The sequence below is a fragment of the Amblyomma americanum genome, chromosome 1, assembly GCF_052857255.1.
Source record: "Amblyomma americanum isolate KBUSLIRL-KWMA chromosome 1, ASM5285725v1, whole genome shotgun sequence".
Classification (NCBI taxonomy): domain Eukaryota; kingdom Metazoa; phylum Arthropoda; class Arachnida; order Ixodida; family Ixodidae; genus Amblyomma; species Amblyomma americanum.
The window spans coordinates 75,195,325-75,208,692 of record NC_135497.1 but is presented as its reverse complement, the minus strand read 5'-3'; the positions used below and the strand labels follow the sequence as shown (position 1 = coordinate 75,208,692).

The 13,368-nt window shown below is 41.9% G+C and overlaps 1 protein-coding gene across 1 annotated transcript in view; it reads left to right on the top strand.

Moving 5' to 3' along the window:
* Positions 1-13,368, top strand: part of NSD (Nuclear receptor binding SET domain protein) — a 41,708-nt gene that overhangs the window by 27,540 nt on the left and 800 nt on the right. The window lies entirely within an intron of this gene.

Here is a 13,368-nt window from a genome sequence, read left to right as displayed (position 1 = left end):
CCCGTCTCGGCTGCGGGAGGTGGTTGGTTCGAAACCTACCGCCGGACACCCACCGGTAAAAATGGGTACAAGCCCGGCTTTCTTTAGGGGGTGTTCACTTGGGAGAAGCTCCACAAAAAGGCCACAATAACATGCTGAAGCCGAGAGAGCAGTTTAAAATGCAACATAAAGGGCACTGCATCATGCGAAAGGTATGGCTTTAAAAAAATGTGGCCTGGCCACTTGCTTCCTCATTTTCAAAGCTATTCTTTAAACAGAAATATACAACGCGGCAAGAAGTGCAATACTGGAAAAAATGCAGAAAAGAATGTAGTATTAGAAATTACTCAAAAGTAAAAATCGATTTTTTTTTATCTTTTGTTTACCCTGTCCCCGTGTGGAATGAACTTCGCATCACACCCGGTCCCTCGACGGCTACGGCGAGAGTAGCCGCAATCTTCATTTTTCAAGTGCTTCGTCCCATTGCACCTAAGCAATAAGGGGAAGCCGCCGCAGCTGCTGTCTGTCGCAGCGTTCTTGCTTTTAATGCTGCGTTCCCCATATCTGGCCTGCTGGTATGCAAGCTCATCATTGTAATACTCAAATTCTTCTGAAGCCCCCTAGCACATCGGCTACGCAAAGAAGCGGCTGCGTTTCTCGTCTTCATGTCGTATCCCCGCAGGAGTGGCCACTTGTAAGTTAGTGCACTTTTAACGCGATAGCGTTCGGAAGCTCGTGTCTCAGAAAACCCGTCGCTGGCATCTGCGTCGTCGACCATGAGCGAAAAGTCCTCAGAGGGCAACCTAGGAGGCAGGTGGGCCACCTAGGCCACGTGACCTTGAGGGCGTCATCACAACCTGCCCACCGTATAGTGAGCAAACTGCCCACCGTGGCATGTGGTAGTTAAATTAACGATCAGTCGCTCGGGAAGAGCAACCTGGGTGGCGGGAGCACCTGCCATTGCACGGCAGTGGCGCATCACGTAACTGCTGCACCACTGTGCCAGGAGTGCTATGAGGGCTCCCTGGGATCAATGAATGTTTAGTGCAGAATGTCCTATTTTGCATGCATGGGCATTAAATCACTAGCTATCGCGTCATACCCTTAAGGCGGAGCATAAGTGTCCCCTCCAATTTTGTTTGCTTGTGTGTGCGTGTGTGCTTTGCCCTCTTGCACCAAAGCACTGCAGAGAAGCCATTGTGGCAGGTATCTGCCGCTGCTTTCCATCTCGTCTTGCGTGCCCCCATAATCTGCCCATTTCTATGCTTACAGTTGATCGCTAAGTGTATTATACAACTAGAATTTGTGGAAATTTTAAATGTAGTAGCCGGGGAATCATGTTATCTGGGAACATATTAATCTTTTGGTACATTTTTATCGCCCGTGATTTTGATGGTATGAACCAGGAACATATCAATGCGGTTTTTCTATACCCATAGTGTCATGCTTAGGTTGAAACCCTGTTTGTTTGGTTTCCTGGTTTTTGCTGTTTTACGACTGTTTTATTCATTACTTTGAGAACTATTCATCACAACTAAGACAGATAGGTCAAAGAAATATAATATGGTAGCCAGCTCAAGACTTCGAAAATCATCTGGAGTTATCCAGTAAGGTTTTACTATGCTCTGCACTGTAGGTAAGAAAAAATAAAAACAACATGCTTGATTTCCATCGCAGGACTCCTCTAACATTGGGGGCCTTGCTGCACTTAATTGTGCAGGGGTGCAATAGCCGTGTCATTTGCGGCATTTTTATAAAGTTGTGTATTTTTGTGCCAAATGCATGAAGTTGTTTAAATTGCTCCATGTTGCATTGAAATGCCCTAACTAACCACGTAGGCTCTGTTGAGCTAGTTTTAGCAGAAAATAAGAGCCACGTTGGAAACCTGCAGTTTTGACAATGTAGCAGATGCTGCAAATCCAGTCCACTTGCAGAGCCGCAACAAAGGAAAGGCATGGGCATGCTTGATGTTGTAGAGGGTGAGTGCAAAGCAAAGTATGTACAGAGGGCGAGTGCTGAAGAAAACACGAGCAAGTGGAAGGCAACAGAAGACGTGCCTCGGAGTAGCCCATTCTTGAAGCACAAATGGGAGCATTGGAGGGCTAAGTGGTGGTCAGCGAAACATTGCTCACTATACTCCGTGGAGGCTATGCAAGTAGTGTGCCCTCAAAAGCATATCACTCCACTGTGTATCACTCATACTTCTCGAAGCCTCGTTAAGGGTTTTGACAAAAACATGGAACGATATAAGACGACATGCTTGGTGTAGCAAATCATGGACTAGACAGGCAGGCGTTCAGTTATTGGACCCTCTCGTTATAACTTAAACTGTTAGTGAACTAGTTTTTGGGTGTGGATGTAGTCAGTGAGATTAGGCGCGCCAGCCGTGTATAACTATGTTGTATTTCTCTCTTGTGCCTCGAGGTCGCAATGATCAACTGGGTGAAAATGTGGTAAGAAGTAAAACTAAGTGCAGGATGTCAGTTGTGGCGTTTCAGTTTTGTGACAAGACTCACAAGGGTAGATCCGTGGTCATACACTGGATGTATGAAGAACTACTTTTCAGTCGTGGACATAGGCAGCGCGAAGTTTTGGCATTGTTGTACGCTGTGTATGAAACAGGGTGTAGTACTGAGGAAATTCTGAAGTCAGGTGTGAAGCGAAAAGGCATGAACAGGGTAGAAAGTGATCGCATGCTTTAACTGGCAGGAAATACAAGCCTTGAGCGGGCACCTAAAAATCTCTGAACACTTGTCATGTCAATGAAATATATGCTGGTCATGTATAAGCTGGTAGTGAACTTAGTCATGTGCGATAACAGTTTGGTCTTGTCATGTACATAGTCATGGTCTGGCCTGTACTCTATTTCATACATCAGGTGCAACAGTGTGAAAGGTGCAGTAGTCTACATGAAAAAATAAAAAGAGGCATGTTATTCCACACTTGCTTTGTGGCCGAGTGGTCTAAAGCACAACTTAGGAGAGAGCAGTAGTGAACGTCGTGTGCGTAGGTTCTAATCCAGCTCATGACAGTTTGATTTTTTTTTTTCGTAGCCTGTCGTAGTAGTCTGTGTAACTGGTGGGTGCCTTGCCATGGTGTAAAGTCGCGCTTCATTCATCATCATCATCAGCCTGACTACACCCACTGCAGGGCAAAGGCCTCTCCCAAGTCTCTCCAATTAACCCTGTCCTTTGCCAGCTGCGCCCACCCTATGCCTGCAAACTTCCCAATCTCATCCGCCCACCTAACCTTCTGCCGCCACCTGCTATGCTTGCCTTCTCTTGGAATACACTACATTACCCTTAAGGACCGGCGGTTATCTTGCCTTCGCAGTACATGCCCTATCCAAGCCCATTTCTTCCTCTTGATTTCGACTAGGATGTCATTAACACGCATTTGTTCCCTCATCCACCCTACCCGCTTCCGGTCTCTTAACGTTACACCTATCATTTTCCTTCCCATGGCTCGCTGTGTTGTCCTTAAGCTGAACCCTTTTCGTTAGCCTCCACGTTTCTGCCCCGTAGGCGAGTACTGGTAAGGTACAGCTGTTGTACACTTTTTTCTTGAGGGATATTGGCAACCTTCTATTCATGATCTGAGAGAACCTACCATATGCGCTCCCATAATGCGATACAGCGCGAATAAAGACGGGGACGAAGCGAGACAAGACACCACAGCGCTGTGGTGTCTTGTCTCGCTTCGTCCCCGTCTTTATTCGCGCTGTATCGCATTATGGAAAATTACCAACTAGCCCGATCTGCCACTCTTGCAAGTCATATGCGCTCCACCCTATTCTTATCCTTCGTTATTTCCCTCTCATAATCCGGATCAGCTGTCACTAGCTGCCCCAAGTAGACGAATTCCTTTACCACTTCCAGCACTTCGCTCCCAATTGTGAACTGCTGTTCCCTTGCTAGACTGTTGAACATTAGTTTGGTTTTCTGCATGTTAATTTTTAGACCCACCGCACTGCTCTGTCTGTCTAACTCGTTGATCATGATTTGCATTTCATCTCCTGAGTGACTCAGCAAGGCAGTGTCATCAGCGAATCGCAGATTATTTATGTATTCTCCATTAACTCTTATCCCCAACTGTTCCCAATTCAGGCCTCGGAATACCTCCTGTAAACAAGCGGCGAATAGCATTGGCGAGACCGTGTCCCCTTGCCTGACGCCTTTCCTTATTGGAATTTTATTGCTGACTTTATGGGGGACTATGGTAGCTGTACAGTTCCTATATATATCTTCCAGTATTTTGACATAAGGCTCATCTCCACCTTGATTCCGCAATGCCTGTATGACTGCTGAGGTTTCCACTGAGTCGCATGCTTTCTCATAATCAATGAAGGGGGTTGGTTATATTCTGCGCATTTCTCTATCATCTGATTGATAGTGTGAATATGATCCATTGTGGAATATCCTTTACAGAAGCCTGCCCGATCATTTGGTTGATTAAAGTCTAAGGTTACCCTGACTCTATTGGCAATTACCTTAGTAAATCCCTTGTAGACAACGGACAGTAAGCTGATCGGTCTGTAATTTTTCAAGTATTTGGCGCCTCCTTTCTTATGAATTAAGATTATATTTGCATTCTTCCAAGCTTCTGATACGGTCGAGGTCATAAGGCATTGCGTATGCAGGGTGGCTAGTTTTTCTAGCAGAATCTCCCCTCTGTCTTTCAACAGATCTGCTGTTACCTGATCCTCACCAGCTGCTTTTCCCCTTTGCATTGCCCCTAAAGCTTTCTTTATTTCCTCTTTTGTTACTGGCGGGATGACGCATTGCTGTGCGTTACTGTCTCCATGAAGCGCAAGGTAGCCGACATGGAAGTTTAATATGGAGAGAACAGAGGTAGCCTAAAAGCAGTGAAGAGGAAACTAGGCATAGGTAAAAACCAGATGTATGCGCTAAGAGACAAGGAGGGCAATGTGATTAGCAATATGGATAATATAGTTAAAGTGGCCGAAGAGTTCTACACAAATCTATACGGTAGCCAATGCAATCAGGACAATTTGATACGGCACTTTATATTTGGTGACGTTCTAATGCACAGTCATGAGAAAATTGAGCAAGCTTTGTGAAGTCTTCGCTTTGAAGACGCCAGAGTCTCACATAGACACTCCATCCTCATAACAATGCGCAATATTTTCTGGACAGACTTCTCCAGAAATGGATCTTTGCAATGGGGCACTTGCTTGTTGTTTTTCTTTTTTTTTTTAAGTGCGCATCTTCGAAAAAAATGTTGTTTGAGGTCACTGCGCTGGATGCCATCTTCTCAAAACAGGTGGCAGTACGGTTATGGGGATAGCAAAAACCTTACACGACCAAAAACTACAAATAAAAAAGCAGTATGCAGATTTCGAGCATTTTGACAGAAATGAGAGCGTGTTTTGTCAAACCCATGACAAATGCATTGTGTGTTAAGCCTGAAAGCAAAGCATTTATTATTTTTCGCTCACCACAAGGGATGCACTACTTTCTGGTTGCGGATGTAGGCAGCACAAACAAGAGTGCTAGCTTTGACAGCACTGCATCTGGTGTATGAAACGGACTTAGTCGGATGCTACTAAGGCGGAAAAGCAGTTTGGTGTACAAATAAATTCAGGCTAAGTCATGTATCTAGTCTAGTCGGATGTCACTCGTGTATAAGAGCACTTTCAGGTGCAAATAATAAAATTCGTTTCCAGTTTTTGTACCAACCTCTTCTTGCATATTTTGTTTCTTTGCTTGGTCCTCTAAATATTATAAGCATTTTGAAAAACGGGGTTTGCAGGTTGGTACAAGTACCTCCACCTTGCAGGTTTCTGCAGACTTCATTGGTCACTGGTTTGCTGGACTTTGTCCACTGAACTGAAGTTAGTTTATGGCTTGTAGCTGTGTCACACTGCTGGAGTTAATTCCAAATAGTTGCTGTAAAAAATCACATCTTTTGTTTTCTCTTCCAAAAGTAAGCTTTCTTCCCTGTTAAACTGCACCAAATTTGTATTTTCTTCTTGCAAAAATTGCTCCGAACCCTATTTCAGTTGTTGCACCTCTGATTGTATAGCGTGCCTTTCTCAAATGACACGGAAGACACTGTTTTCATGCAAAGCTTTTGGCTTTGATTAGATGTAATGTGGACACACACACGCATGCACGCACATGCACACATATTATTTTCACTTTCCTAAAGAAGAAATTCCACTGTGCATTAATTTGTGCAAATACGATACATTTAACTACTCCAGTGTAGCAGTTAAAGTGGGGAATGTTTCAGCTAGTTAGTTTTGTAACTATTGCAGTGATACATTTTCATAATGTCCATTAGTGCAGTTTGAGTGATACCAATGAAACAGAGTATCAAATGTTAGCATTTTGAGATGCCAGAGCTGGAAAACCATAGATGTTGAAAGCGCTTTTTTCTTTTTTCTGTGCAATTTGCCAAAGGTATCTCAAATCTGTGCTTGAGGAGTTTGGGTGTATGTCAAGCTTGTGTGCATAATAACAGTAGAACCATGGGTCGCATTGATGATGTATGCTGCTGCTTGAACATCTGCAGTAAAGACACCTTAATCAGTTTATAAGGTGCCCTAAAATGCAAATATCGAAGAATCAGACATCAAATCGAATCGAAGTCATCCTTTGTTGAGTGGTAGATAGTTGCAGCCAAATGTCCCGGAAATACACAGTACAGGAGCCTTGCAATTTTTTGCTTGCCAATTAACCATTCACCTTCAGTGCCGTTCTTACCTTGTGCACATGTCATCACATCTCATTAAAAGAAAATTCTTGGCTAGAGATTCACAAACTTCAGCCCCAACTACGCCACCCCCTCCCCCCCCCCCCCCCCCCCCCCCAAAAAAAAAAAACCTTATGCTTAGTACAGACAATATGTGGCAGGTTTTGCTTAGAGACCCTTTAGTTCTGCTGCTTCTACTGCACTGCTGTGAAGCAAATTAAGGATAAACAGCTGCATTCTCAAGAGGAATGGCCACAAGAGAGGTCATTTGGAAATTTAGAGTTTTGTTTTCATACCAAACTCGCTAGACTTTGTGCTTGAACCTCCCCGATTTCTTCCTGTAAATTTATAGCTCTTTATACTGCTCTCAGAAGTAATCTATATAGGGGGAAAAAAAATTTGGTCACATAAAAAAAGTACAAAGTATTGGTTATTTATCTCTTGTGCTCCAAATTTTTACTTAAAGGACCACAGACACCTAATTTTAGTTGCATGTTTTCTTCTTTCGAATGATGCGTTGGGCATTAGAATATGTGGATCACCGCGTGGTCGTGGTATTTGCCTACAACTGCTAAGTAGTTCATAATTTAATTCCTTCTCTCATGCTGTTTCGGTTTTGGCTTCATAAATTCAACAATGGCAGTGACTAAAGCCCCATATCTAGGGACTTTAGCTGTGACATGCAGTTGACCTGTAGGTCATGCAAGACATGAAAAAAACGTGCAATATAAACGCTGATCAGTAGTTTTAATTCACTACAACACCTAAAGCAGCCTGCTTCATTAGCTGAAATAATAACAAAATGACCTATCAGTGGATTTTTTTTTCTTAGTTATTCTAAAAATGCTCAGAAGGCAGCGTTTTTGTTATTTAAAAAAAATTGTGCGTGACATTCGCGCTCAATATAAAACTTCTCATTGGATGTCTAGGACATGTACCACTTGGCAAAAATGTTTGTAACAGAATAAACCTGATTAAATTTCAGAAAAGAAATTATAAATTGCCAAATAGGGCATTTGGCAGTGTATTTGGCCACAATTTTCACATTGAGGTAGTCCAAGCAAAAATACAAAATTTAACCCATTGCTGGTCTTGTAATTTTGTAGAAATATCTTTTAAGTGTATTTGTTTTAGGTGGGGAAAAACTTGTGCGCCTGCGCTTCCAGTCATTTTTGTTCCATATTGTCACTGGACTGCAAGATGCGCTCTCACCAACTTCAACTTGCCGCAAACGCCGGCCGTTTTGTGCTCTGCTTTTCGTTTGGACACTGAATACTCGAGGAACAAGTTGCTTCCTGCCCGAGTAATTTGGGATTCGAGCTCAAGGTCAGTATCAGTTCACAGTCTTGTCCTGCAAGGTTGGGTGACCTGACTGAATGCAGGTGCCGTGTTTGCGTGTCTGTATAGCAAACTTGGAGCTGTTTTTTTTTTATATTTCATTTGGCTATCTGTCATTAGTCGCTGCTCCCTGCGACATAGGCCATGGAGGTTGATGTTATGCTCATGGCAGGGACATGCCTGTGATGTCACTTACATGCATAAATGCTTTCTACACCTATGTCGTACTGGCAGATGAGTGCCAATGACGGAACATGACGATGGGTTGGACACACCCAATGCGCTTTATTGGCCGTGCATGGTGTCTGTGACTTGGCCAGGATGGATGCAGCAGTAGTAGGCTGGTTAGGCGTGGCGTTGCAAACAGGCCCCGCACGCTCTTGATCGGTTATTCGTTTCCTTACTTCCTGTTGCTGTCATCATAACTAAGGTAAAATTAAATGAAAAAGAAAGAATCGCTTCAAAAAACAGCCCCTAGTCGTGTTTCACGGCGTATATAACTTGCAGCTAGAAGTTCATTTTCCCGGGTGCTGCTTCTCATGGGAAGTGTGCTGCAGCTATATCTATACTGATAAGGACGGTTTTAAGGTTCTGTTCTGGAAAAAAAGTGTGGGTGTGTGAGTAAGTGGGTGGGTGGGCAGGTGAGTGGAAAAAAACTGACAGACTGTCATATGGACTGATGAGGCAAGTGGTGCGAACAGGGAGCTTTTGCCTTACAACAAATGGTTTGTTCTAGTTCCTCTCACCTCCGCTTGGGACACCGACAGTGCAAAACTGATGGGTGATCATTCAATGTGATGCAACAAATCTGCTGTATCGCTAGTGGTCCTACATTCTAATTTTAGATTGAAAGCCTTCACAATGAGTATTATACGAAGGATATCAGTCCAGTATTTGGTTTCGCCATCACTTCTTCATTCCGCTGCTGCGTGAGCTTCTGAAGGGTGGGATGCGTGGGCGAACAGCCCCCTAGTTAAGCTTTTGCTCTCGCTGAATCCTTTTGCTCTAGCACATCGATGCCGGGGTTTGAAATAAATTGGCCTGTTACTGCTGTCGCAGTAAAACTCATTGCTGTCAGCACCATGACTAACTGCCTGTTGGTTCAATTGCATCAGCTTAATAAACATGATGTAGTAATGAGGAGAAGGCTTGTCTGCACCAAAACTGGGTAGGACACTGCGAGGTGGCTCGAAAAAGTCAGTATCCTTCAAATGTACACCATGGCTTGCTGGCTATCAGTATCAAGTACAAGTTACAATAGGTCACAAGAGGCAACTAATAACGTGCAGAAGCCAGCAGTGCTGCAAGACAACAGGATTGTTGAAATAAGTAGTAGTAGTAGTGGTGGTTTATTACTGCAAAAATACAAAAACGAAGAAAAAGATGTTGCCAGCCATGGCAATAGCTGTCTAATATCTTAAGCACCCGAGCTACAGTCTGCAGAAATAAAGGGACAGGGAGAGGGCAGCAAGAAGTACAGAGGGGAGCGGTAGCGAGAAAGGACAGGGGAGAGCTTTATACAATATTTACAAAAATATAAAAAAAGGTGAACAAAATAAGTAGTGCAGTTGTATGTTTTAAGGCATCGCTCCATCTGATAGCGTAGCGCATTCTGCCAACAGGCTGTCATCACCTTGTCAAAAATGGTACTTTAAGCCTTTCACATGGTATGTAAAAATACTGACATTTGTAACCGCAACAAGACACTGTGAACTCAAAACCATGCACAAGCGTCATGTTCTGGCTTCAGCGAAGGTTCAGTGGAACTTCCATCGCTGCCATCATCATGTGGACTTCGTGACTGGAGTTCTGTCTGCTCTTGGGCTTCGGCTGCATTCACGTTTTATTTATTTCCAATCCAAAACCTTTTTGCTGCTTCTACAGCTGAATCAGGATTTTGGTGTGGGCTAGTTTGGTTCATTGCTATCAACAGATTAACCCAGTGCGAAGGAATGAGGATACAAAAGCACCTGTCTTGTGTTGTGTATTCTCTTTCCTGTTTCCGTTCCTTTGTGCTGGGTTGATCTGTTGATTCATAGCTGATCCTGCAAATGAAGGAGTGAGCAGTGTGTTGCAAGCAGCAAGCACACCTGGATTATTTTCCTACAATCAGATAAATGCTATTCCGCCATAATAGTGACTAGACAGGAAGGCCTGGTTCCACTTGCCTAAGAGAACCAAGTGTATGTACGTGTTGCTTCCCAGTCGCTTTCACTAGTTTTTGCTTTTCTCGTTTATTTGGGTTCTTGCGCTACCCAGTTTTTATTCATGTTTTTGTCTCGTCTCAATCGCTTAACACACACACAGTTTTTTTTTATGCTGATCGAGTTTTAAATTGGAACCTACTCCAGTCATGATCATTAAGTTGATCTTGCTTTACAGGGCACCTGTATCACTGGAAAATGAAAATAAATAGTAATTTATTTCGCATGAAATACTGTTCACCGATAAAAAGTCATTTTGTTCTGAAATAAAAACCGAAAAGTCCAACACCTAGTTGCATATGCATATTTGCCAAGTAGTAGGTGCCCTAGGCTGCCAGTGTAAAGTTTAATATTGCTTACACACACAGTTCTTTTTTTATGGTGATCGAGTTTTAAATTGGAACCTACTCCAGTCATGATCATTAAGTTGATCTTGCTTTACAGGGCACCTGTATCACTGGAAAATGAAAATAAATAGTAATTTATTTCGCATGAAATACTGTTCACCGATAAAAAGTCATTTTGTTCTGAAATAAACACCGGGAAAAGTCCACCGAATTTCCAAAAAATAAAAACCGAAAAGTCCAACACCTAGTTGCATATGCATATTTGCCAAGTAGTAGGTGCCTTAGGCTGCCAGTGTAAAGTTTAATATTGCTTACACACACAGTTCTTTTTTTATGGTGATCGAGTTTTAAATTGGAACCTACTCCAGTCATGATCATTAAGTTGATCTTGCTTTACAGGGCACCTGTATCACTGGAAAATGAAAATAAATAGTAATTTATTTCGCATGAAATACTGTTCACCGATAAAAAGTCATTTTGTTCTGAAATAAACACCGAGAAAAGTCCACCGAATTTCCAAAAAATAAAAACCGAAAAGTCCAACACCTAGTTGCATATGCATATTTGCCAAGTAGTAGGTGCCCTAGGCTGCCAGTGTAAAGTTTAATATTGCTTACACACACAGTTCTTTTTTTATGGTGATCGAGTTTTAAATTGGAACCTACTCCAGTCATGATCATTAAGTTGATCTTGCTTTACAGGGCACCTGTATCACTGGAAAATGAAAATAAATAGTAATTTATTTCGCATGAAATACTGTTCACCGATAAAAAGTCATTTTGTTCTGAAATAAACACCGAGAAAAGTCCACCGAATTTCCAAAAAATAAAAACCGAAAAGTCCAACACCTAGTTGCATATGCATATTTGCCAAGTAGTAGGTGCCCTAGGCTGCCAGTGTAAAGTTTAATATTGCTTACACACACAGTTCTTTTTTTATGGTGATCGAGTTTTAAATTGGAACCTACTCCAGTCATGATCATTAAGTTGATCTTGCTTTACAGGGCACCTGTATCACTGGAAAATGAAAATAAATAGTAATTTATTTCGCATGAAATACTGTTCACCGATAAAAAGTCATTTTGTTCTGAAATAAACACCGAGAAAAGTCCACCGAATTTCCAAAAAATAAAAACCGAAAAGTCCAACACCTAGTTGCATATGCATATTTGCCAAGTAGTAGGTGCCCTAGGCTGCCAGTGTAAAGTTTAATATTGCTTACACACACAGTTCTTTTTTTATGGTGATCGAGTTTTAAATTGGAACCTACTCCAGTCATGATCATTAAGTTGATCTTGCTTTACAGGGCACCTGTATCACTGGAAAATGAAAATAAATAGTAATTTATTTCGCATGAAATACTGTTCACCGATAAAAAGTCATTTTGTTCTGAAATAAACACCGGGAAAAGTCCACCGAATTTCCAAAAAATAAAAACCGAAAAGTCCAACACCTAGTTGCATATGCATATTTGCCAAGTAGTAGGTGCCCTAGGCTGCCAGTGTAAAGTTTAATATTGCTTACACACACAGTTCTTTTTTTATGGTGATCGAGTTTTAAATTGGAACCTACTCCAGTCATGATCATTAAGTTGATCTTGCTTTACAGGGCACCTGTATCACTGGAAAATGAAAATAAATAGTAATTTATTTCGCATGAAATACTGTTCACCGATAAAAAGTCATTTTGTTCTGAAATAAACACCGGGAAAAGTCCACCGAATTTCCAAAAAATAAAAACCGAAAAGTCCAACACCTAGTTGCATATGCATATTTGCCAAGTAGTAGGTGCCCTAGGCTGCCAGTGTAAAGTTTAATATTGCTTACACACACAGTTCTTTTTTTATGGTGATCGAGTTTTAAATTGGAACCTACTCCAGTCATGATCATTAAGTTGATCTTGCTTTACAGGGCACCTGTATCACTGGAAAATGAAAATAAATAGTAATTTATTTCGCATGAAATACTGTTCACCGATAAAAAGTCATTTTGTTCTGAAATAAACACCGAGAAAAGTCCACCGAATTTTCAAAAAATAAAAACCGAAAAGTCCAACACCTAGTTGCATATGCATATTTGCCAAGTAGTAGGTGCCCTAGGCTGCCAGTTTAAAGTTTAATATTGCTTACACACACAGTTCTTTTTTTATGGTGATCGAGTTTTAAATTGGAACCTACTCCAGTCATGATCATTAAGTTGATCTTGCTTTACAGGGCACCTGTATCACTGGAAAATGAAAATAAATAGTAATTTATTTCGCATGAAATACTGTTCACCGATAAAAAGTCATTTTGTTCTGAAATAAACACCGAGAAAAGTCCGAATTTCCAAAAAATAAAAACCGAAAAGTCCAACACCTAGTTGCATATGCATATTTGCCAAGTAGTAGGTGCCCTAGGCTGCCAGTGTAAAGTTTAATATTGCTTACAAATGTCACGTTTCATTTTTTTTTATCACAAACATGGTGCAGCCGCCGGGGTGGCTGAGTGGTTACGGTGCTCGGCCGCGGCGGTCGAATTTCGACGGAGGCTAAATTCTAGAGGCCCGTGTACTGTGCGATGTCAGCGCACGTTAAAGAAACCCAGGTGGTCGAAATTTCCCTTCACTACGCCGTCTCTCATAGCCTGAGTCGCTTTGGGACGTTAAACCCCCATAAACCAAACCAAACAAACATGGTGCTTTTTTGGCTAAAATAATTATTTAGAAGTACATAAATCTGTGCTCACATTTTTTTTTGCTGACCCATACGGTAGCAATGTTGTTCAGAAAAAAATTGAAGTTTAAA